The sequence below is a fragment of the Capricornis sumatraensis genome, chromosome 4 (assembly GCF_032405125.1).
Source record: "Capricornis sumatraensis isolate serow.1 chromosome 4, serow.2, whole genome shotgun sequence".
NCBI lineage: Eukaryota > Metazoa > Chordata > Mammalia > Artiodactyla > Bovidae > Capricornis > Capricornis sumatraensis.
In genome coordinates, this window is record NC_091072.1 from 13,592,899 (window position 1) to 13,618,646 (window position 25,748).

The window sequence follows — 25,748 nt, forward strand, 5'->3', positions numbered from 1 at the left end:
ATCAACAGATAAATGGACAAAGAAGTTGTGGTACATATATACAATGGAATATTACTCAGCCATAAAAATGAACGAATTTGAGTCTGTTGTAGTGAGATGGGTGAACCTAGAGCCTGTTATACAGAATGAAGTATGTCAGAAAGAAAAACAAATATCATATATTCATACATATATATGGAACCTAGAAACATTATACTGATAAACTTTTCTGCAGGGCAGAAATGGAGATGCAGACATAAAGAACAAACTTGTGGACATAGCAGGAAAGGAGAGTGTGGGGCAAACTGAGAAAGTAGTGTTGACATATATACACTACCACGTATAAAACAGATAGCTAGCAGGAAGCTGCTCTGTAACACAGGAAGCCCAGACTAATGTTCTGTGATGATCTAGAGCATTGGGAGAGGAGGAGTTGGGAGGAAGGTTCAAGAGGGAGGGGATATATTTATACACACACACACACACACACACACACACACACATATAGTTATGACTGATTCATATTGTACAGGAGAAACCAACACAATATTGCAAAGAAATTATCTTCCAATTAAAATAAAATATGTATAGATATATGTGTATATATATATATATATTTATATATCAGTTCAGTTCAGTTGCTCAGTCGTGTCTGACTCTTTGCAACCCCATGAACTGCAGCACGCCAGGCCTCCCTGTCCATCACCAACTCCCGGAGTTCACTCAAACTCATGTCCATCGAGTTGCTGATGCCATCCAGCCATCTCAGCCTCTATCATCCTCCTCTCCACCAGCCCCCAATCCCTCCCAGCATCAGGGTTTTTTTCAATGAGTCAACTCTTCGCATGAGGTGGCCAAAGTACTGGAGTTTCAGCTTTAGCATCATTCCTTCCAATGAACACCCAGGACTGGTCTCCTTTAGGATGGACTGGTTGGATCTCCTTGCAGTCCAAGGGACTCGCAAGAGTCTTCTCCAGCACCACAATTCAAAAGCATCAATTCTTCGGTGCTCAACCTTCTTCACAGTCCAACTCTCACATTCATACATGACCATTGGAAAAACCATAGCCTTGACTAGACAGACCTTTGTTGGCAAAGTAATGTCTCTGCTTTTTAATATGCTATCTAGGTTGGTCATAACTTTCCTTCCAAGAAGTAAACGTCTTTTAATTTCATGGCTGCAATCACCATCTGTAGTGATTTTGGAGCCCCCCAAAATAAAGTCTGACACTGTTTCTACTGTTTCCCCATCTATTTGCCCTGAAGTGATGGGACCAGATGCCATGATCTTTCTTTTCTGAATGTTGAGCTTTAAGCCAACTTTTTCACTCTCCTCTTTCACTTTCATCAAGAGCCTTTTTAGTTCCTCTTCCCTTTCTGCCATAAGGGTGGTGTCATCTGCATGTCTGAGGGTATTGATATTTCTCCTGGCAATCTTGATCCCAGCTTGTGCTTCTTCCAGCCCAGCGTTTCTCATGATGTACTCTGCATAAAAGTTAAATAATGAGGGTGACAATATACAGCCTCGACGTACTCCTTTTCCTATTTGGAACCAGTCTGTTGTTCCATGTCCAGTTCTAACTGTTGCTTCCTGACCTACATACAGATTTCTCAAGAGGCAGGTCAGGTGGTCTGCTATTCCCATCCCTTTCAGACTTTTCCAGTTTATTGTGATTCACACAGTTAAAGGCTTTGGCATAGTCAAGAAAGCAGAAATTTAGATGTTTTTCTGGAACTCTCTTGCTTTTTTGATGATCCAATGGATGTTGGCAATTTGATCTCTGATTCCTCTGCCTTTCCTAAAACCAGGTTGAACATCTGGAAGTTCATGATTCATGTATTGCTGAAGCCTGGCTTGGAGAATTTTGACCATTACTTTACTAGCATGTGAGATGAGTGCAGTTGTGTGGTAGTTTGAGCATTCTTTTGCATGGCCTTTCTTTGGGATTGGAATGAAAACTGACCTTTTCCAATTCTGTGGCCACTGCTGAGTTTTCCAAATTTGCTGGCATATTCAGTAAAGCACTTTCACAGCATCTTTCAGGATTTGAAATAGCTGCACTGGAATTCCATCACCTCCACTAGCTTTGTTCATTAGTGATGCTTTCTAAGGCCCACTTGACTTCACATTCCAGGATGTCTGGCTCTAGGTGAGTGATCACACCATCATGATTATCTTGGTCGTGAAGCTCTTTTTTGTACAGTTCTTCTGTATATTCTTGCCACCTCTTCTTAATATCTTCTGCTTCTGTTAGGTCCATACCATTTCTGTCCTTTATTGAGCACATCTTTACATGAAATGTTCCCTTGGTATCTCTAATTTTCTTGAAGAGGTCTCTAGTCTTTCCCATTCTGTTGTTTTCCTTTATTTTTTTGCACTGATTGCTGAGGAAGGCTTTCTTTTCTCTCCTTGCTATTCTTTGGAACTCTGCATTCAAATGGGAATATCTTTACTTGTCTCCTTTGCTTTTCACTTCTCTTCTTTTCACAGCTATTTGTAAGGCCTCCTTATACAGCCATTATATGTATATGTATTTATATATATGTATATATAGATATATATACATTGTAAGATTAAAACCTTGTAAGTGCACTTTTCTGAAAAAAAAGAAGAAAAAACTCACTGTCTCTTTTTGGCTTGGTAGGTGGGTTCAGCCAGGCTGTCAGATGTCTTTACATTTGCTGGAACATACACAGGATCCATACTCCACTCTTAGAAGAACCATGCCTACATTTCTAACTCTATTTGACTTCACATTAGTCTCAAGGAGTTAATGTCACATACATGTGTCTGTGTACGTGCTCAGTCGTGTCTGATTCTTTGCGACCTCAAGGACTATAGCCCAGCCAGGCTCCTCTGTCTATGGAATTCTTACAGCAAGAACACTGGAGTGAGTTGCCATTTCCTTCTCCAGGGGATCTTCCTGACCCCGGGATCGAACCTGCATCTCCTGCATTGGCAGGTGGATTCTTCACCACTGCGCCACCTGGGAAGCCATGTAACGGCAGGCGTCTGGTTACTCACATGGTGTGCATAGCTCCTCCACCCTCACCCTAGGTCTCTTTCCTAAGTCTGTAACTATTTATTGTCATTTATGTGTTTACTTTTCTATGGCCTATATCCACAACTACATCAGAGCCATAAGGTAAAGTGGCGAGAAGCCTGCGGGATGGCTCTCAGTAACCCCCACTGCCTCGGGTTCGCACCCTGCGCAGTCCCTTCCACCGTGCACCAGGGCTGGTCTCTGTGGCCAACAGAATACAGAAGTGAAGGCTTGGCATGTCATTTCCAACATGAGGTCATCAAAGCCTGGCTTCTGACATAGGCTTACCTTCCCCTCCGCTCCTGACCCCTCTTCTCTCTCCTTCTCTCTCACTGCCCTGGACTGGGCAGCCCTATGGAGAGGTCTGGGTGGCAAAGAACTGAACCACCTGCTGCCAGCCATCTGAGTGAGCTAGAGCCTGATTCTTCAGTCCCTCTAGGCGACTGCAACCCTGGCAACAATTTGACCCAGAAGGCCCTAAATTGGAATGACTCAGATAAACTGCTCCTGGGTTTCTTACTCTTAGAAACTGTGTGAGAAAATTTGTTTTAAACTGCTAAGTTTTGGAGCAATACGGTCCACAATAGATAATTAATACAGGGAAGATCAGCGGTTCGTTGTATGCTCCGCTTCCACAAATATCTCAGTTAATTGCCTTCAAATAGCTGTTTATAATTGGTGACTCATTGGAAAAGACCATGTTGCTGAGAAAGATTGAAGACAAAAGCAGGGGGTGGCAGAGGATGAGATGGTCAGATAGCATTACCAACTCAATGGACATGAATTTCCGCAAACTCCAGGAGATAGGGAAGGACAGTGGAGCCTAGCACGCTGCAGTCCATGGGGTCACAAAGAGTGGGACACAACTTAGTGACTAAACAACAGCAAAAGCTGTTAAATGAAAGGACCCAGACAGCTATAAACTTTGCCCAGGCATGTTCTATAAGGAGGCTTTGCTCACTGAAGTTGTTGGTAGAAAAATCTACTTCTAAATAAACTGGAAAGAGCCTTTTACTTGATGACCTTAGTAGTGCCATGAAGTTCAGTTAATAAAACCTGAGGCTGTACCACAGTACAAAAGGCATGCGCTGTCCTCAGCAGTTGACATGAACACAGACATTTATAAAATGCAGGATAAACAGTCACAGGTTTGATTTTGTGATGCCTTCCAATGTCTTCTCCTCAGGCCGTGGCGGGGGTGGGTGCTGGTGGCAGGTATGATGAAGGGAAGTGTCTTTCCTGACTTGGTTGGTCTTAGAGGTTTGGAGTCTCTGGAGTGGCTTCTCTTCTCTCTCCTTCCTGCACCCCATCTCTCTCTCTCTCCCCCACTTTCCCCCAACTCTCTCTCTCTCTGACTTTTCTACTCTGGCTTCCCCTCTGCTCCTCTAGAGTGATGGGAGTGCTTGGTGACCCTTGCTGTTGGCAGCAAGACAGTGACATCCAGCCTGCATAGAATTTGGAAAAGTTTCTTTGGTGTCCAAAAATGTATTTACTGATTGTATACTTAGGTGAGATCCACTCCATAAAGCCTGAACTTTTTTTTTTTTTGATGACGATGCTGCAGTAGCTATAACTTCATAGTGCAGTTAAAGCAGCCCTAAGAAGGGAAGTGGACAGATGCATGTACTCAAATAACAAATATGACCTGTTCTTCCAGCTTATTACTAAGAAGATGAAGGCAAAGAAGTTTAACGACAGCTAATGAAGAACATCAATGGAATTGCGAATATGGCACAATTTCAGTCTTTTCATCTTTTAGTTTATAAAACACTAGATATTTATCTGGTTTTTTTTTTGTAGAGTATATGGAATCTTTAATATTCCTTTACACTGATTAAAAATCACCTTGGTCACATCTAGCTTTGATTATCCAATCATATTTCTAGCAATAGTATTAAATGTCTTCTACTGAAAGTAATTCTCCTTCTGTCTTTATACCCAATAAAGTATTTTGTACTTTTAAGTGTTAGTTGCTCAGTCATATCTAACTTTTTACAACCCCATAGACTAGAGTAGCAGCCAGGCTCCTCTGTTTATGAAATTCTCCAAGCAAGAATACTGGAGTGGGTTGCCATTCACTTCTCCAGGGGATCTTCCTGACCCAGGGATGAAAACCGAGGTCTCCTATACTGCAGGCAGTTTCTTTACCATCTGAGCCACCACACTTAGGTATTTAGTAAATATTTAAAAACTTTAATTGTACCCAGCTATGACTGTTCAATTTATAAATATTCTCCTCCCTGGCCCCCACCCCCACCATCAGAGGCAAATTAATCAAGTTACAATTTCCTAAAGCAGTAACTGTTCCCAACATCTACCAATCAATCTGGTGCTTCATTCAAAATGCACTTGAAGACTTTATTAAACTTTCATCAATTTCAATGACTGTCTCCTCCATTGTTTATCAGTTTATACTTACACTCAAATGTCTGTTCACAGCAGCTCTTCATTATTTGGTTCCCAAGTGTAAATCTTCCCTTGGCATCTAATTTGTAAGTGATCTTTGAGAAGGCATCATACTTTGCGCCTCTTTGACATTCCTTATAGCACCTTACCCAATGCAAGGCATCATGTTTTAAAGTATATAGTCATCAATCAGTTATACTTAATCTGATCTTCAGTTAGAGAAGGGGGACAGAGAAGAGGAGAGCTGCTATTTTCACAGAAGTCATAAACAGAGGCAGCTGAACTAACACCATGTGTGGCTAACATGAGTGGGAAAGCAATAACGCTCTATTGGCTTCTTAATCACCAAATGTCATGCCTTCACTCCTCTGCCTTGCCTTCCCCATGCAGGAGCTGATTTGTCTTCTTCTTTTTTTTTTTTTTTTAAAGACTTCCTTGATAGCTCAGTTGGTAAAGAATCTGCCTGGAATGCAGGAGACTCCAGTTCGATTGCTGGGTCGGGAAGATCCGCTAGAGAAGGGATAGGCTACCCACCCCAGTATCCTTGAGCTTCCCTTGTGGCTCAGCTGGTAAAGAATCCACCTGCAATGCTGGAGACCTGGATTTGATCTCTGGGTTAGGAAGACCCCCTGGAGAAGGGAAAGGCTACCCCCTCCAGCAGTCCTGCCTGAAAAGGTAGTCCCTTCAGTAAATAGTGTTGAGTGAACTGGACAGCTACACGCAAAAGAATAAAATGGACTACTTTCTTTTACCATATGCAAAAAATAAGCTCAAAATGTGTTAAAGACTTACATGTAAAACCTAAAACTGTAAAACTCCTAGAAGAAAACATAGGTAGAAAAATTTTCTGACAGCCATCTTAGCACGATTTTTTTGGATATGTCTCTGGAAGCAAGGAAAACAAAAAGCAAAAAGAAACAAATGGGCTACTTGAATGAAACAGCTTATCAACAACATGAAAAGGCCACCGACTGAATGGAGAAGATATCTGCAAACAATGCATTGCATAAGGAGCTCATATCAAAAATACACAAAGAACTCATACATCTTAATATTAAAAAAACAAACAACCTTATTGAAAATGGGCAGAAGATCTGAATAGACCCTTTTTTAAACAGAATACATATGGAAGGCCAACAGGCACATGGAAAGATGCTCAACATCACCAGTCATCAGGGAAATGCAAATCAAAACCACAATGAGATATCATCTCACATATGTCTGAATGGATATTATCAAAAAGACAGCAAGTAACAAATGTTGGTGAGGATGTGAAGAAAAGGGAACCCTCAGGCACAATGGTGGGAATGTAAATTGATTCAACCACTATGGGAACAGTATGGAGGTCCCTGAAAAATTTTAAAATAGCACTATAATACCATCCAGTTTGGGCTCCACCGGTGGCACAGTGGAAATGAATTTGCCTGCCAATGGAGAACATGCAAGAAATGCAGGTTTGATCCCTGGGTTGGGAAGATATGCTGGAGAAGGAAACGTTCACCCTCTCCAATATTCTTGCCTGGGAAATCCCATGGACAGAGGAGCCTGGTGGGCTCGCAAAAGAGTCATGAAAAGGATCACAAATACGACTGAGCACAGTTGTCTTCTAAGACGTGTCCTATTCTTTTTCGACCCCATGTCTTCTCTGTCCATGAGATCTCCCAGGAAAGAATACTGGAGTGGGGTGCAATTTCCTTCTCCAGGGGATCTTCCCAATCCAGGGATCAAACCCACGTCTCCTATATTGGCAAGAGGATTCTTTACACTGAGCTACCGCCATACCATCTAGCAACTTCATTGCTGGGTATTTATCCAAAGAGAACAAAGACATTAACTTGTAAAGATATCAGTTCAGTTCAGTCACTCTGTCATGTGCACCTCTTTGCGACCCCATGGACTGCTGCATGCCAGGCTTCCCTAGCACCAACTCTCATAGCTTGCTCAAACTAATGTCCACTGAGTTGGTGATGCCATCCAACCATCTCATCCTCTGTTGTTCCCTTCTCCTCCTGCTTTCAATCTTTCCTAGCATCAGGGTCTTTTCAAATGAGTCAGCTCTCCGCATCAGGTAGCCAAAGTATTGGAGCTTCAACTTTAGCATCAGTCCTTCCAATGAACACCCAGGGCTGATCTCCTTTAGAATAGACTGGTTGGATCTCCTTGCAGTCCAAGGGACTCTCAAGAGTCTTCTCCAACACCACAGTTTCAAAGCATCAATTTTTTGGCGCTCAGCTTTCTTCACAGTCCAACTCTCACATCCATACATGATCACTGGAAAAACCATAGCCTTGACTAGATGGACCTTTGTTGGCAAAGTAATGTCTCTGCTTTTGAATGTGCTATCTAGGTTGGTCATAACTTTTAGCGCCTTTTAATTTCACAGCTACAATCACCATCTTCGGTGATTTTGGAGCCCTCCAAAATAAAGTCTGCCACTATTTCCACTGTTTCCCCATCTATTTCCCATGAAGTGATGGGACCGGATGCCATGATCTTTGTTTTCTGAATGTTGAGTTTCAAGCCAACTTTTTCACTCTCCTCTTTCACTTTCATCAAAAGGCTTTTTAGTTCCTCTTCACTTTCTGCCATAAGGGTGGTGTCATCTGTATATCTGAGGTTATTGATATTTCTCCTGGCAATCTTGATTCCAGCTTGTACTTCTTCCAGCCCAGCATTTCTCATGATGTCATCTGCTGCTGCTGCTGCTGCTGCTGCTGCTAAGTTGCTTCAGTCATGTCCGACTCTGTGCGACCTCATAGACGGCAGCCCACCAGGCTCCCCCATCTCTGGGATTTGCCAAGCAAGGACACTGGAGTGGGGTGCCATTGCCTTCTCCGCATGATGTACTCTGGACATAAGTTAGATAAGCAGGGTAACAATATACAGCCTTGAGGTACTCCTTTTCCTATTTGGAACCAGTCTGTTGTTCCATGTCCAGTTCTAACTGTTGCTTCCTGACCTGCATATAGGTTTCTCAAGATGCAGTTCAGGTGGTCTGGTGTTCCTATCTCTTTCAGAATTTTCCACAGTTTATTGTGATTCACACAGTCAAAGGCTTTGGCATAAACAATAAGGCAGAAATATTATTCAGCCATAAAAATAACAGAATTTTGCCATTTGCTACAACATGGATGGATAGAGAATATTATACTTCGTGAAAAAAGTCTGCTAAATAAAGAAAAATACTATATGATTTCACTTACATGTGCAATATAAAAAGAAAAACAAACAGCTAAACAAAAAACAGAGTCACAGATACATAAAACAAACAAGTGGTTGCCAGAGGGGAGGGTAGTAAGGGGAGAAGAGAAGGGTACAAACTTTCAGCTACAAAATAAATGAGTCATGTGTATAAAATGTACGGCGTGGGGAATTTAGTTAATAGCCAGCTTTGTATGGTGACAACTGGTAACCGGATTTATCTTGGCGATCATTTTGAAATGTATAGAAATATTGAATCACCATGTGGCGCACCAGGAACTAACACAGGGTTGAAGGTCAATTATATTTCAAAAACAGACAAGCAAACAAACTCATAGAAAAAGAGAGGAGATCAAATCTGTGGTTTTACCAGAGATGAGGGGTGAGGGAGGAGGATTGGAAGGCAATCAAAAGATTACAAGCTTCCAGTTACTGGAAAAATAAATACTAGGGATATAAGGTACAACATAACATTGTATTATGTACAATATTATGTATTGTATTATGTACAATATGTATAATATTGTATTATGTATTGTATTTAACATTGCTGTATGTTACACAAAGTTGTTAAGAGAGCATATCCATGAGTCCTCATCCTAAGGAACAATTCATGGCTTTCTATTTCTTTAGTTTTGTATCTGTAGGAAATGATGAGTGTTAACTTCTAGTAATCAAAAAACAAAAACAGAAACAAAACAAAAGAAGCCCTTCCTTGATTCTTGTTTCTCCAGATTCTTCCCCTAAAAGTTAAAGAAAAATTTCTTCTTTGCTGCCTCCTTAAAAATATGACACATTGACCTGTTTATTGGAAGTTTTATCTCTAATGTTTAAGAATAAATAAAGGAAAGAAGATGGTAATAAATACACTGTCTATGCCTAGGATTTGAGATGTTTTTTATCTCACAAATGTCATGAGTCCTGTGTTTATGATCTACTGTTTCTGGTTTCCCAGCTTAGATCCATCTGGAAACCAGATGCATTTCTGTATTCTAGGGCAGAGTCACATCAAATCTTCGTCTCCCGAGCTTCTCACACATCTTCAGAAGACTTTAGCCCTCTAGGTTTTCCAATCCTTTCCCACACAAAGGACTCTTTTTCTAAGTGGATAAGTCCAAGAGTGTAAATACTGTGTCACTTCAAAAGTCTGCTTGTCTGCAGCGGGTTGTTTGTGCATTTGAGAACGTCCTGATAAGCAGATTCTGACTTCAGTTAGCGTCCTGCCTGAACAGAAATGACCGCTTTGTTGTGCACGGCTCCTGTGGACACATAACCCTCAGCCCTTGACCTGCACCCCCCGACTGAGGATTCATTTCCTCGCTGCATTGTGTGCTTTGATACTTTAATCACAATTCTTTTGTCAGCGTGATCAAATTCACGTTTTCTTATTCCCATTATTGCATTTGTCCTGCCAAATCCACTTTTGGAGCAACCTACCTACCTACTTTCTCTGCTGCTACAAATATGGGCTATGCTAAGGTGAGAAAGAAAGAACACTATTGCACACACTACAGTCCCTATATTTTATGAGGGAACCTTCTGGCTCCACCCTCAGCTAAATTTTTGGTCATATATGAAAACCCTGTTATGTATGCTAGAATACATTTCTCTTGAATAGTAACAATGGTGACTCAAAATCAATTTTTTTTAATTCCACTTAGTTTAATCTCCTTTTCATTCACTCCTACCTTTCTTAGACGTTTCAATGTTTTTGTAAGGAATAAATAAGAAACTGTATATCAAGACCTTAGCATGGTGCCTAACAAAACAAATATTTAATCAAGGTTAACTAATTAACTACTGTTATTATTAAATAATTAGAAAATGCAGCAAGTAGGAAATAAAATTACACGGAATACCACTATCTAGAGGTATTTATTATTCAGTAGTTCTTATTTTAACAGACACAATAATTTAGATTAATACTATGTCCCCCAAAATATAAATATTAATTTAGCAATTATTTATCTAAAGTTAAACAGAAAGTTTACTAGAAACATTAAGCATTGACATTTAATGCATTTTAATATCATGTTTCTTAATGAGGTTAAGTTTTACACCTATCAGTAAAACTGAATAAAGTATTTTAAAAATCAAAGCCTGAAAAAGATGCTATTTTTCCAGTTTTTTATGATGAGGGCATAAACATGGTAAAAGTTGAAAGAATGGCCCTATAAAACCCACATACTCACAACACAGACGCAACAAATGTTCATATTTCACAGTTGTTTAGCTCTCTGTGTTAGTGTGTTTGCTGAAGGTTTAAGGCAATCTCCAGATACGACACTTGGGGATATTTCAACATGAGACTCCTACAAATAAGTGTATTTTCACACATGATCATTCTGTCATTATCCTGCGCATGCTATGCTAGGTTGCTGCAGTCTTGTCCGACCCTCCGCGGCCCCTGGACTGTAGCCCGCCAGGCTCCTCTGTCCGCGGGATTCTCCAGGCAAGAATACTGGAGTGGGTTGCCATTTCCTGCTCTAGGGGATCTTCCGACTCAGGAATCAAACCCACCTCTCACATCTCTTGCACTGGCAGGCGGGTTCTTCACCACTACCGCCACCTTAGCCTTCAGCTGTTTTTGTTCTTTGTTTGAACAAGATCCAGTCAAGGTCTCGCGATTGCATTTTGTTGCTGTATCTCTTCAATTCGTTTTATTCTATACTAGTCCTCCTATTTCTCTCTCCTGACATTGACTTTTTTGAGGAGAATAGGTCAGTTTATTTACAAAATACATCACATTCTTTTTTGGATTTAATTGTTTACTTTTGATTGTACTTAACCTGTTTATCCAGCTCTCGAATCTACTATTCATTAAAAATTAGATCTGAAAGCTTGGATTCAGGTTAAACATTTTTTTTTTTTTGACAGGAATTATTCACAAGTTATCCTGTGAACTTCATAAAGCATTACATTAGAAGACACACCGTACTAGATTGCCTCACTATTTATAACGCTCAGCTTTGTTGATGAAAGCTAGAACTCTTCACTGTGAGGTCAAGTTTTATTAATTTACAACTAGCAAATAGTCTGTGGGGGTAATTAATACCCTTGCATCCAAGGTATTATTCAACAATCTTTAAATCAAGTTTAGGCATTCTTGCCTGAATCAATTATCTCTATGTGGGTTGTAAAATAGTGATTTTTAAAAATATATTTATTTTATGATTTATGCACTTGTACTCTAGCCATCTTCTACAGAAAAGAAGATTTCCTCCATTAACTAGATATTTCCTAAATAGGAAGGCTAAATGCTTAGTTCTTTCCCTCTTAGTCCTAAATTTAAAAGTAAGTTGATAATGTGATACTTATATTTACTGGGAACAGATAAACTTGCTTTTTTGCCTTTTCATACTGTTCATGGGGTTCTCAAGGCAAGAATAATGAAGTGGTTTACCATTCCCTTCTCCAGTGGACCACGTTTTGTCAGAACTTTCCACCATGACCTGTCTGTCTTGGGTGGCCCTACATGGCATGGCTCATAGTTTCATTAAGTTAGACAAAGCTGTGGTCCATGTGATCCATTTGATTAGTTTTCTGTGACTGTGGTTTTCATTCTATCTGCCCTCTGATGGAGAAGGATAAGAGGCTTATGGAAGCTTCCTCTTGGAAGACACTGACTGTGAGGGAAACAGTCATGTTCTAATGGAACACAAGGTATCAGGAAATTAGCCCTGAATATTCATTGGAAGGACTGATGTTGAAGCTGAAACTCCAATACTTTGGCCAACTGATGCGAAGAACTGACTCATTAGAAAAGACCCTGATGCTGGGAAAGATTGAAGGTGAGAGGAGAAGGGGACGACGGAGGCTGAAATGGTTGGATGGCATCACTGACTCAATAGACAAGAGTTTGAGCAATCTCCAGGAGTTGGTGATGGACAGGGAAGCCTGGCGTGCCATAGTCCCTGGGGTCAGAAAGAGTTGGACACAATTGAGCAACTGAACTGAACTGGTTTGTTTTATTTTTCCTCTCTCACTCGCCTTTTCTTTATATCACTACTATTCCACTGATTTCTTTTATTTAAAGATTTGTTACTTATTTTATTTTATAGAGTTATATAAACTGTCCCAGAACTGTCCCATGGCAGTTTATCCAAGCCAGATCCTATGTTTTTTGTATGTGCTCATCTTAGTCTTTGAGAACTTACTTGCTTTATTTGGGCCTTAAGATGTTCTTTGTAGTTTTTCTGCCCTAGACCTGAAATCAACCATCAACTGATAGCATAGGAGAAAATACCCGAAAATTTTATGTCTGATAGGGGACCTGTATCTGCAATATATATTCTTACAACTCAATAATAAGAGAAAAAAATTCACTTAAAACTTGAAAAAGTATTTAAATAGGTATATTTACAAAGATGATATACAAATTGAGGGCAAACATTCAGTCCTTAAATACGAAGTTCACTGGTTTTGTCTTATGCTTTTATTTTAGTTTTTAGTAGATGACCTTTATAAGTAGATGAACTTCAGTTCTATACTTATTTGATTGAGTTCTTTTCTCATGCATGAGTGTTGAATTTTTGTCAAGTGCTTTTTATTTCTGAGTTGATTATGTGATTTTTGTCCATTAGTTTATTAATTTAGTCTACTAAACTGTTTGATTTTCATATATTAAGCCAAGCTTGCATTTCCAGAATAAAGTTTATTTACTATTGGTGTATAACTTTTCTCACATGTTGCTAGATTTGATTTGGCTTCAATGGCCAGCCTAGCAGACCTCTATTGCATTGAAATCCATAATGTTTCAAGTTCAAAGAATGATAATAAGTGTCATTGATGAAATAAAGGCTGGAAAGATGACAGGAAAGATCTGAGTGGGATCAGTAAGTGGGGGATTGCTTCCGTCCCATATTTTAGCAGCAAGAGATGAGAGATGATGTCAAAAGAGGTAAAGGATGAAATGATAATCATCTTGATGGTCACAAGATAAGCAGCGGTGGTAAGAGTCAGGGTGTCGGGAGACCAGGGACTTGTCAGCCCTACCAGAGTGCAGTGGTTCCCCCTTCACTCTTGTCATTGGTATGGTGGAGGGTCAGGGAGCTTCTTGTTACATGTTTTGATGCTGTTCACTCTTGGAACCATTTCTTGTTTTTGCTATGAATTTATTTCTAAGCATTCATCCTAGCAAAATGGAGTATGAAATACAACAAAGCAATTTATTCCAGATCCAGGATTTAAAAAAAGGGATACAGTTTACACTGAAAAAGTCTACCTGTTTTTTCCTAAATAAAACCATTATGAAAATTCATAATGTGTTTTAAATTGTGGCAATTGAACTGTGGTGTTGGAGAAGACTCTTGAGAGTTCCTTGGACTGCAAGGAGATTCAACCAGTCCATTCTAAAGGAGATCAGTCCTGGGTGTTCTTTGGAAGGACTGATGCTAAAGCTGAAACTCGAGTACTTTGGCCACCTCACGCGAAGAGTTGACTCATTGGAAAAGACCCTGATGCTGGGAGGGATTGGGGGCAGGAGGAGAAGGGGACAACAGAGGATGAGATGGCTGGATGGCATCACTGACTTGATGGACATGAGTTTGAGTGAACTCCGGGAGTTGGTGATGGACAGGGAGGCCTGGCGTGCTGCAATTCACGGGGTCGCAAAGAGTCAGACATGACTGAGTGACTGAACTGAACTGAACTGAACTGAACTGAAAGTTAAATTTGATCCACCAATTAACTGGTGATGCTGCTGAGGCAACAGAACTGTGACTAAAGAGGTATCATCTTATCAAGGGCGAAAGAGAAGGAAGAAGGTGGTGTCTCAGAGAACTGGTATAGAGTGACCTGAAGTACTGGGCTTACTGGGAGCTTAGGCTATCACGTAGCCAACCCAATCCACATGCCCATGATCAAGTTTAGCTCTTCCAGAACGTCACTCAGACTTCCCTCTGGTGCCTCCTTTTCAGTGTCAATCTCCCATTGATAGTCAATATAATCTTGATTTTCCAAGATACCAATGTTGGCCATAAATCTGGTTTGGATACAAAATTTCCAACGAATTTCCCTCCCTATTGGAATCTAGAATCTCCTTAGATGGAAGAAGTGGTCTTAAGAAAAGTTAAGCCAGAGGTGAGCAGGATGGGGGGGATCTGACACTTCGACATGCTGACCAGTGTGCATTAAGCATCAGTGGGTCAGGATTCCATATGCTCCATGGAAGCACATGCAGACAGGTGCTTGCTCTTTTCAGAAGATCTGGTGACAGTCATGAGGTTCTGATGCTGGGCAGATACTTGTAAGCCAGCAGATGAAGCTGCCCCTTAATTACAGAGGAGCCCTTAGGGAGTCTTAGGCAGGGGACATGCAGGTTTCACTGAAAGGAGCACCCCAGCAGGGATCAGGGGCCAACCGTGGACTCGGGTGTGAAGCAGACTTTAGAATTATGAAAACTGATTAGCAAGGCTCTGAGTCCTGTGTTTGTGGCACACTGGTGACTGTGTCAGTGAAAAGGGCAAACATGGAAGCTAGGTGTATTTCCAGATCGAGATCCGGTCTCAAGGCAAGGGGTTAGTTACAAAAAAGAGCTTACTACAGAAAAGCATTCACAGACAGGAAGAGTTGGGCTTGATGCAACTGACCTTCTAGCGTTCACCAAAGTCCTGCTGACTGTGGGTAACTAGGGTCTGGGTTGGAGCTGAATCCAGATTTGAGAGCTGAGTCCAAGCTGAGGAAGGAAGATGTGTAGAACCAGGTGGTAAACAGATCATTCACACAGGACTTACCAAGACCTCCCAATATCCCAACAGATATTCAAGAGTCTTTGCACTCCAGAATTGCTCACAAAAGCCAAGATCCAGCAATAACCAAAATATCTGGCTGTGGATGAACAGATAAAGAAATTGCAGTGTATACAAAGGAATATTACTTGGCTTTGAAAAGAAGAGGTCCTGTCACTTCTAACAACATGAATGAACCCAGAGGACATCATGTTAAGTGAAATAAACCCATTGTTTATTTTTATAATAATTATCATTTTTCCATTCTCCAACTCTATTTGCTAATATGCTGTCTGTGAGAAGCTGGGAGATGAATCTGAGGACCATCATTATGATGCATCAGCCCCAGGGAATGTCAGGTCCCCCCCATCCCAAAATTACAGAAAATAAAAAATGGATAATTTCACTTACATATGTTATTTAAAAATACTAAATACATAGACATAGAGAATAGAACAGTGGTTACCAGTGGTGGGGAGGTGGAGGGCATTGGAAGGTGTTCGTCAGAGGGTACAAAAGGTCAGTTATATTAGATGATTAAGCTCTTGAGATCTAATGTACAGCAGGATGAGTGTAGTTAACAATACTGCATTGTACACTGAAAAACTGCTAAAAGAATAGATCTTGGAAAAAACTAAAATGGCAAGTATGTGAGAAGATGGATATGGTAATTAGCTTGACAGCAGTAATCATTTCACTGTGTATATTGATATCAAAACACCATGTTGTACATCTTAAATATATGTACTTTTTATTTTTAAAAAGTCTTAAGAGTCTTCGCATTCCCAAATAAAAGGGCTCAGTATTGTTAAAATAATAATAGTAATAGTAACAACAGTAACAAAAACATCAACTGTAATCTGTGTTCAAGTGCCAATCTCATTTAATACTTGGTAATGTTACTCTCTTATTCTGGATGAAGAACCTCAATACCAAAGAAATTTTAAAAGTTACCCAGATCTTTGAGCTACTAAGAACTATCTTGAGACAAGAGTTTCAGATCCACTTCCACTTCTAAACTCTGTTTTCTTTCCATATAGACTCAGTGACCCATACACGTGTGTGCTTGCCCTATTTACCATACCTGAGGTGTGTGGTCATCATATCTGCAGGAGTTCAAAGCCTCTGACTTAGAGCACATCTCAATAAAATCTGTGTCATTGAATTTGCATATTTGAGCATGAAGAAGATGGATGCAAAGATCAGAAGGCTTTAGCTAACTTATGTGCAATGTTGCTAACTCAGAATGTGTCCCTGGACAAATCCTTTTTATATTTTGCACCTCTGTTTCATTTCTTATTAGATGAATAATGAATATCCTTATTTCACTGGAATACTATAAGAATAAATGAAGTGCTGCGGCTTTGGAATGGCTATTGGCATCTCTGACCAGAGACTATGGGGGAAATGCCAATTTAAATAATTTTATTTTTCCTTTTTCTCCATTGGGAGGTGTTGTGCGAATAAGTGTGTGGGTTGATATTTTAAGCATATTTTAAAATGACTACAGTAATATAAGTAAAGCAACTTAAGCATCTGGAAAGGAAAGTGCTATGTCCATCTGGGGGTGATAATGATGCTGGTAGTGATGAGGAAGAATTTTAATAACAATAAATCTGAGTGAATCTTGCTAACCTGCTTGCAGAAAATAGCAGCTCAAGGACATAAAAGTTCTCCCAAAGGTTAGTTTGAGTAGCTAGTTTTACAAGTAGATTGTTCATGGCTTTCTTGATCCCGTATTTTAGACAAAACATAAATGGACCAATACCATCTCTTGCTTCCTGACCCGGAAAAATATTCATGCCAGTTGTAGGGATTAAAAGTAACTTAAACTAGTTCTCATGAAACATGTTTAGTTTCAGAAGAACTCTACTTCCCATTCACATATGTGTGCTTTCTTTTTCTTAGAAGAATGTGAATAGTGTAGCTTAAATACATAAAAAGAAAGTCACACTGTTTTGTTTTTTAAATATAGTCATGCTTGATTTCATTCCACCTAAGTAAGTACATGTTCAAGCTGGTTTTAGAAAAGGCAGAGGAACCAGAGATCAAATTGCCAATATCTGCTGGATCATGGAAAAAGCAAAAGAGTTCCAGAAAAACATCTATTTCTGCTTCATTGACTATGCCAAAGCCTTTGACTGTGTGGATCACAATAAGTTGTGGAAAATTCTCAAAAAGATGGGAATACCAGACCACCTGACCTGCCTCTTGAGAAACCTATATGCAGGTCAGGAAGCAACAGTTAGAACTGGACATGGAACAACAGACTGGTTCCAAATAAGAAAAGGAGTGCGTCAAGGCTGTATATTGTCACCCTGCTTATTTAACTTATATGCAGAGTACATTGCAAGAAACGCTGGGCTGGAAGAAGCACAAGCTGGAATCAAGATTGCTGGGAGAAATACCAATAACCTCAGATATACAGATGACACTACCCTTATGGCAGAAAGTGAAGAGGAACTAAAAAGCCTCTTGATGAAAGTGAAAGTGGAGAGTGAAAAAGTTGGCTTAAAGCTCAACATTCAGAAAACAAAGATCATGGCATCTGGTCCCATCACTTCATGGCAAATAGATGGGGAAACAGTGGAAACAGTGTCAGACTCTATTTTGGGGGGCTCCAAAATCACTGCAGATGGTGACTGCAGCCATGAAATTAAAAGATGCTTACTCCTTGGAAGGAAAGTTATGACCAAACTTGATAGCATATTCAAAAGCAGAGATATTACTTTGCCAACAAAGGTCCATCTAGTCAAGGCTATGGTTTTTCCAGTGGTCGTGTATGAATGTGAGAGTTGGACTGTGAAGAAAGCTGAGTGCCAAAGAATTGATGCTTTTGAACTGTGGTGTTGGAGAAGACTCTTGAGAGTCCCTTGGAATGCAAGGAGATCCAACCAGTCCATTCTAAAGGAGATCAGTCCTGGGTGTTCTTTGGAAGCAATGATGCTAAAGCTGAAGCTCCCAATACTTTGGCCACCTCATGCAAAGAGTTGACTCATTGGAAGAGACTCTGATGCTGGGAGGGATTGGGGGCAGGAGGAGAAGGGGATGACAGAGGATGAGATGGCTGGATGGCATCACTGACTCAAGGGACATGAGTTTGGGTGAACTCTGGGTGTTGGTGATAGACAGGGAGGCCTGGCGTGCTACGATTCATGGGGTTGCAAAGAGTCGGACACAACTGAGCGACTGACCTTAACTGAACTGAACTGAAGTAAGTACAATCCAGGCAGAGGCTATAAAACTGAAATCTTGAAGTGCAGTAGATTTTTATTCATGAACATACAAGTAGCTGTCAGAACTAAAGTCTTTGACCATTTTGTGATAGAGAAATATAACAAAACTCAGGAAGCTCCAGAGCAGCCTTATGGAAGCCTGATGTTACAGAAACCTCAGGAAAGGGCAATCAGTATGTTGACCCAAAGCTGTGGGCGGCAGAACAGAAAGAATGAGGCCTCACCTTCTGTAGTCCTGTCTTGGAGAACTATAGGAAGTATTTGCTAATGAGAGTTATCTGCTCATATGAAGTTTGCTAGCGTTTCCAAGGGAGCTGGCCCTCCTCAATATCTCTTAGTAGAAATCCACAGCATCACAAAGTTAACCATGAGTTGTGAGACACGCAATTAACCAAAAAGCAAAGCATCACCTCCTTCTTGAGAAAGAGTTTCCTCATCTATGGAAGATGGAGGCTGTGAGCGGCATTCTCCCTCCTTGAATGAAGCTTTGGTCTGATGTACTATGAATGGGTGTGATGTGGATGGAGTTTTCTCCTTGTTTTTTTGCTGGGGCCAAGGTGGGAATGGGGATGGAGGTAATGGATATGAGACCATTTTTAGACCTTATCTAGGATATTTGTAATCCTGTGTATATTTGTAATGTAGCCTCTATGGACCTAGATGAAATGTCCTAGTCCTTGAAAAATTTGAGTGCTCAAGTATGATCCCAAAACAACTTTGGGAAGACCTTCAGCTCTCCCTGAGTTGTCTTCTCCTCTTGCTCATCCAAATATGCATGACCCACAGCACATGGCATGTCTTTTGCTCCAATGATGATTAGAAAGGCTTTTCCTTGGCTCAAAACAATGATTTTCTTCCTCTGGTCAGAAGGAAGCACATATCTCACCAGTGGTCTCTACACTGTTTTGATGACAGGCTCTACCAATTAATGTTCGAAATGTGGCCCCAACAGCTGTATGACTATTTTTTTTATATACATCATGTACATGTACTACTGTGCTACTATGGTGCATACTATAAAAATCTACTGAAAATGAAACATTTAGAAGGATAGGGGCTTCTCCGGCAGTCTAGTGGTTAAGGCTCCACTTTCCAATGCACGGGGTGCGGGTTCAATTCCTGGTTCAAGGAACTAAGATCTCATATGTCACAAGGTGCAGCCAAAAAAGTAAGAAGAAGAATTTAAATAAAAGAATAAAATTAATTGAATTAAAAAAATCTTTAATTGTCTAATAAGTTAATTAATAGGACAAAACCCATAGTGTTCTCATGAATATATTATTGATGGCATCTTAAACTAGCAGAAATCTGACTGAAGGTGGTAGACATAATTATTTCATTTTTGCCTTTAATTTTTAATATAGATGATAAAAAGCTCATTCTAAGGTTAAAAGTGCTAACTCCTTGATTTTCTTGCCATTTTCTCATGTTGCATTTTTGTTCCATATTTTCTCTGTCTATAATTTGCAGAAATTGTATTAAGCCACCCGTGATGACTAGGCTCGTTAAATTTGGGTAATGCAATCAAAAAAGAAGGTATCCACACATATTTGGGCTTCCTTGGTGGCTCAGATTGTAGAGAATCTGTCTGCAGTGCAGGAGACCCAGGTTCAATCCCTGGGTAGAAAAGATGCCCTGGAGAAGGGAATGGTAAGCCACTCCAATATTCTTGCTTGGAGAATTTCATGGACAGAGCAGCCTGGTGGGCTGTAGTTCACGGGGTTGCAAAGAGTTGGACACAACTGAGCAACTAACACTTCACTAACACTTCACTTCACACGTATATACACTGTGCTAACACAATAGCTAAACACAAATGGACCAGAAAGATTGCCGCCTTGAATCCTACCACTTTCTCTCACCTATCCCTCCAGACATCTGCTCTCCTTATTGGAAATGTGGTAAGAGGGCACAGATGTCAACTCATAAACTAATTAGTCTGAAGATTGATTTTGTTCTTATTTTTAGGTGAAAATGAACATAAGTAGAAGTCTTAGTATTTTATTTCCGCATCCCAAATGGTCATCTTACACACTTAGGATTTGCATTCTCCACTTTGGAGATCTGTACATAGACTTATTTAACAGAGGACATCAGGTCGATTTCTCAATTTTTTTTTTTTTTACCTCTGCTGGTAAAACCAGATTAAGGCCAGTGAGTTTGGGTGAGAGGGGATGGAGCAATGTAGTGAAGAAAAGACAAACCTCTGGCAACCTCCTAGGGGTATAATAGACAGGGTAATGGTTTTCTGACTGCCCTTGGCATAATGACCTCTTCCCTCCACAATCCCTGTGCTTAAAAGGAAACAACTAAGCCATTTAATGCCTTTTATGTTTCCTCCTTTAACGAAAAAAGGAAAAGAAACAAACTTTGAGCCCAGTCAGTAAAGAAAGGTCAAGTGAAACAGCCATGGTACATTTTGTTCTGGGGAGTCTTTTCTCCCCACCACATTGAGCAGCATAAAGGACCTGGTTCTGACTGCCACACCGTGGTCTCTTAATTGAGTCTTCCATCTTCACAGAACCAGATGAGAGAGTCACTTAAAAGAGAATAAATTCAAAACCATGTGCAGTTTCAGAACAAATTGTCCAGGCCACCGAAATGCAGAGTTCTTTGAAACCCTGCTGCTCCTTCTGCCACATCAGGTCCTGTCCAATTCTAGCCAAAGAAAAGTGTTTAAAGTGGAGATCCTCGTAATGAAGTGACATTTGACTGCTCACAGTGAATTACAGAGCCTCTCACAGGACAGCGGTATCCGCAACTGCATTTTCTCAACTCTGTTCAACAGAGAAAACACCATGTGAAGGGTCAGGAAGCCTCACTTATATTTCTGGGGATCACCTGGTGAGACAGAATGGAGGCTGGTCCATTCCGGGATGTCAATGGAGGCCTGATCATGGAAGACAATTAGTGGCAAAGGTGAAAGCAGTACCAGGTAATAAAAGAAGTGTGTTGAGATTTATACCTGTTATTAAGTTGGAAGGTGAATGAACAAGGGGCTTTACCGAGATACTCAAAGGTCAGGGAGGCCTAGAGTTGCCAAGGTACCCACAGCAAAGAAAGATGGCGATGTGACACTTGGGGAATGAGCTGAAAATTCAGAAGAGAATTACCTACTGCACTGTAAGGCTCTTCCTCTTAAAATAAGCCCTATTAAACTTATATCTGAAAACAGAAAATAATTATGTTGAAAATCAATGAAATCTAAACATAACTAAATTCTTGGTATAGCATACTCTAAACGGTTATCATGTGATTCAGATAACCATAATAGATTCTTACATAACTAGTGAAATGGAAAGCTAAGATCTATACAGCCTATTACCACATTAAGCAGAATGACTACCTGACAAGAATAAAAATATCACTGATTCAGTGGTTATAAAACTTGTACGCAGGACTTCCCTGGAAGTCCAGTGGTTAAGACTTCACCTTTCAATGCAGGGGGTGTGAGTTCAATCCCTGGTTGGGGAGCAAAGATTCCACATGCCTCATGGCCAAAGAAACCAAAACATAAAACAGAAGCAATATTGTAACAAATTCAATAAAGACTAAAAATGGTCCATCTCAAAAAATAAATTGAGTAGCCCTGGGTGAATTTGGCCCTTGATTTACTTATCAGTAAAATGAGAGCATTTGTAAACTTATACCTTCTTTTATTACTATAAAAGTGCTGGAGAAGACTCTTGAGAGTCCCTTGGGCAGCAAGGAGATCAAGCCAGTCAATCCTAAAGGAAATCAGCCAAAGTTCCAATACTTTGGCCCCTTGATGTGACGAGTCAACTCATTGGAAAAGATCCTGGTGCTGGGAAAGATTGAGGGCAGGAGGAGAAGGGGTTGACAGAGGATGAAACAGTTGGATGGCATCACTGATTCAATGGACATGAGTTCTGAGCAAACTCCAGGAGATGGTGAAGGACAGGAAAGCCTGTCATGCTGCAGTCCATGGGGTCACAAAGAGTTGTACACAACTTAGCGACTGAACAACAACAAAATCATCCAGTCTGTTGTACTTTGTTATGGCAGCCCTAACAAATTAATACAATATGTTATAAATATCTTTTGGAGAAAGGAATGGCAACCCCCTCTAGTATTCTTGCCTGGAGAATTGCATGGACAGAGGAGCCTGGTGGGCTACAATCCATGAGGTCACACATATTGGCACATACAGATCTATTTTATATTGTAAAAGTTCTATAATATTCCATTTTATAGATATGATATAATTGATTTTATAATAAGCGAAAATATTGGTTATAATTTGCCTTTACTTTTAGTGACCAAGTCATCAAATCTTCTTTAGAGAAACAAAACACTACGGAGCCTCAATATTTTTATACACAATAACCAGTGCCAAATAAAATGTTTACAGAGGTAGCAAGAGAGTGGACCAAATGCATGAAAACCAAGAATAAAAACCATGTAGACAAAAGATCCCTATTTCTGATCATGAAGTGTGACCACTACAGCATAGTATTTAAAGTCTTAAACAACTTGAAAATTGGAGAAAAAAATGCGAAAAACTTTTCAGACACTGAATAATAGCAGCAAAGGCCTATGATTTGAAAAACAATGGAAACAATGAAGCACGCCTTACAATGGCCCTGTCTTTTTTCTTGAAATCAGTCCCTGGCCTGTGAAGAAGGAAGGAGGACTCAAGAGTTCAGGGATGTCATTGACTAGAAGAGACAGGTAATGAATTCAGGAAGGCTCAAAAAGCTAGAATTTGCCATTCAGAGTTTCACAGAGGAGGGACCTAAGCAGAGAAAGAGCTTCACAAATCTATAAAAGAGACACCTTGTGTCATTTGTTGAATGCAATCTCTTTTCTCTGGGGGAAAACTCCAAGAATCCAGGCAAATATCAATATTAGGAAAAGCAAATTACTGGGAACTGCATCAGTCAAACAATTTCCCCGGGCTTACGCATACCTGAGAATCTCCAGAGTTTTACCACCAGCCAAAGTAGAGAACCTCCTTTGGGAACACAGGTATTCAGTAAAGATTTTAGAAAAGTAAAACATAACTTATAACTCTCAAGGAAATAATACTCTAAAAGTTCTCTTTCAGAAATAAATATAATAAAATATAAACCAGATTCTTTCACATAACACTAAACTTAGTTCAGTTCAATTCAGTCACTCATTTGTGTCCAACTCTGCAATCCCATGGACTGCAGCATGTCAGGCTTTCCTATCCATCACCAGCTCCTGGAGCTTACTGAAACTCAAGTCTATTGAGTTGGTGATGCCATCCAACCATCTCATCCTTTGTCATCCCCTTCTCATCCTGCCTTCAATCTTTCGCAGCATCAGGGTCTTTTCCAATCAGTCAGTTATTCACATCAGGTGGCCAAAGTATTGGAGCCTTAGCTTTAGTATCTGTCTTTCCAATGAATACTCAAGACTGATTTCTTCTTATATATCCATCTCTCTATATATACACAGATATATATGATTGAAATAAACTTTAAATAAATGAAGGGTAATACCATGCTCATGGATAAGAAGACTCAATATGGTAAAGATCTGAATTCTCTCTACTTTGACCTAAAGTTTCAAAACAATTGCTTCAACATCCTAATTTGTTTTTTTAGTAAAAATCAACAAGCTAATTCTAAAATGTATGTGAAAGTATAATGGTCCAAAAATATCCAAAATAATTTTAAAGATGACACAAAGTTTGAAACTTTCTTAATCTGATTAAAATTTTCATTTATATAAATTTTTTAAATACACTTAATTATGAAATATTGAAACATTTCTACTGAAGTTAGGAATGAAACAAGCAGTCATGCTATCACCATTTCTATTCAATATTATACCAGAAGTTCTAAAGGCAGAGCAATAAAGTAAGAAAATTATAATGTAGTGTTGGTATCTTAATTAAACAGATAAAGGAAATAGAGTGAAAGCCTAGAATAGACCCACATATACATTATCCCTTAATATGTAACCATGTGATGTGTAAATGTGATGAACAAAGAATAATCTTTCCAGTAAAATTTATTAGATCAATTGGATAATCATGGAAGTGATTAATCACACTTTTATTCAAGGTAAATCATAGATCTAATGTAAAATGATAAAAGATTCTACAAAATAACAAAGAATGTTACCCTCATAGCCTTTGAGTAAGCAAAAAAACTTTCAAATAGGATATAAAAGAACTGGACATAAAGCATAAATTTGATAATTTAACTTATTAAAATTCAGAACTCTTGTTCATTAAAAAAAGACTACAAAGAAAGTAAAAACCTTACAATAAGGTCTTACAAGCCTTACAATAAGGGAATGTAATATAGACACACATACATGTACACACACACACACTTAAGGGAAAAAAAACAGACATTTTATGCCATCGAATGTATTAATTTTACACTTAATTGTACTTAGTTGAATGTTCTGATTAAGAAGATTCCACTGCCTTGAACATTATCAAACAAATGATCAATGCTTATGGAACTATCTTTTGTATAAATTACTATCTAGTTTTTATTTTTCTTTATAACTAAACTATTGTTCCAACACCATTTTTCAACAATTTCATCTTTTTTTTGTACTACTTAGCAATATTGTTGTCATATGCTTTCTTCCCATATGTATTAGAAACCCTTTGTGGACTTAAAAAAAAATTACATCTTTTGTTTACTGCTCCACACCTTTAAAAATGCAAGTGACACTGAAATAATCCAGTTACATTGCAGGACTTATTTTTACATTCCCAAGTAGGATATGCTTCTATATTTTCTGTTAAATCAATGTTGTGATTCATGTGGAAAAATGTTTACAAAAAAGAAAATACTGGGGAGTTTAGTTCACAACTTAAGCTACTCTATAAGTGAGGTTTAAAACTTTTCCAAACATATACCCTAATCTCCCCTTTAATAAAATAACCTCAAGGACCTCTGGAAAGGTTATTTTGAGTTAGGTACATAAAGAATCCACCTGCAAGGCAGGAGACCCCAGTTCGATTCTTAGGTTGGAAAGATCTCCTGGAGGAGGGCATGATAACCCATTCCAATATTCTTGCTGGAGAATCCCATGGACAGAAGAGCCTGGCGGGCTGTGGCCCCTGGGGTCACAAAGAGTTGGACATGACTGACTAAATAACTTTTTAGTCATAGAAATCTGCAGCATCCAATCAATAAAAG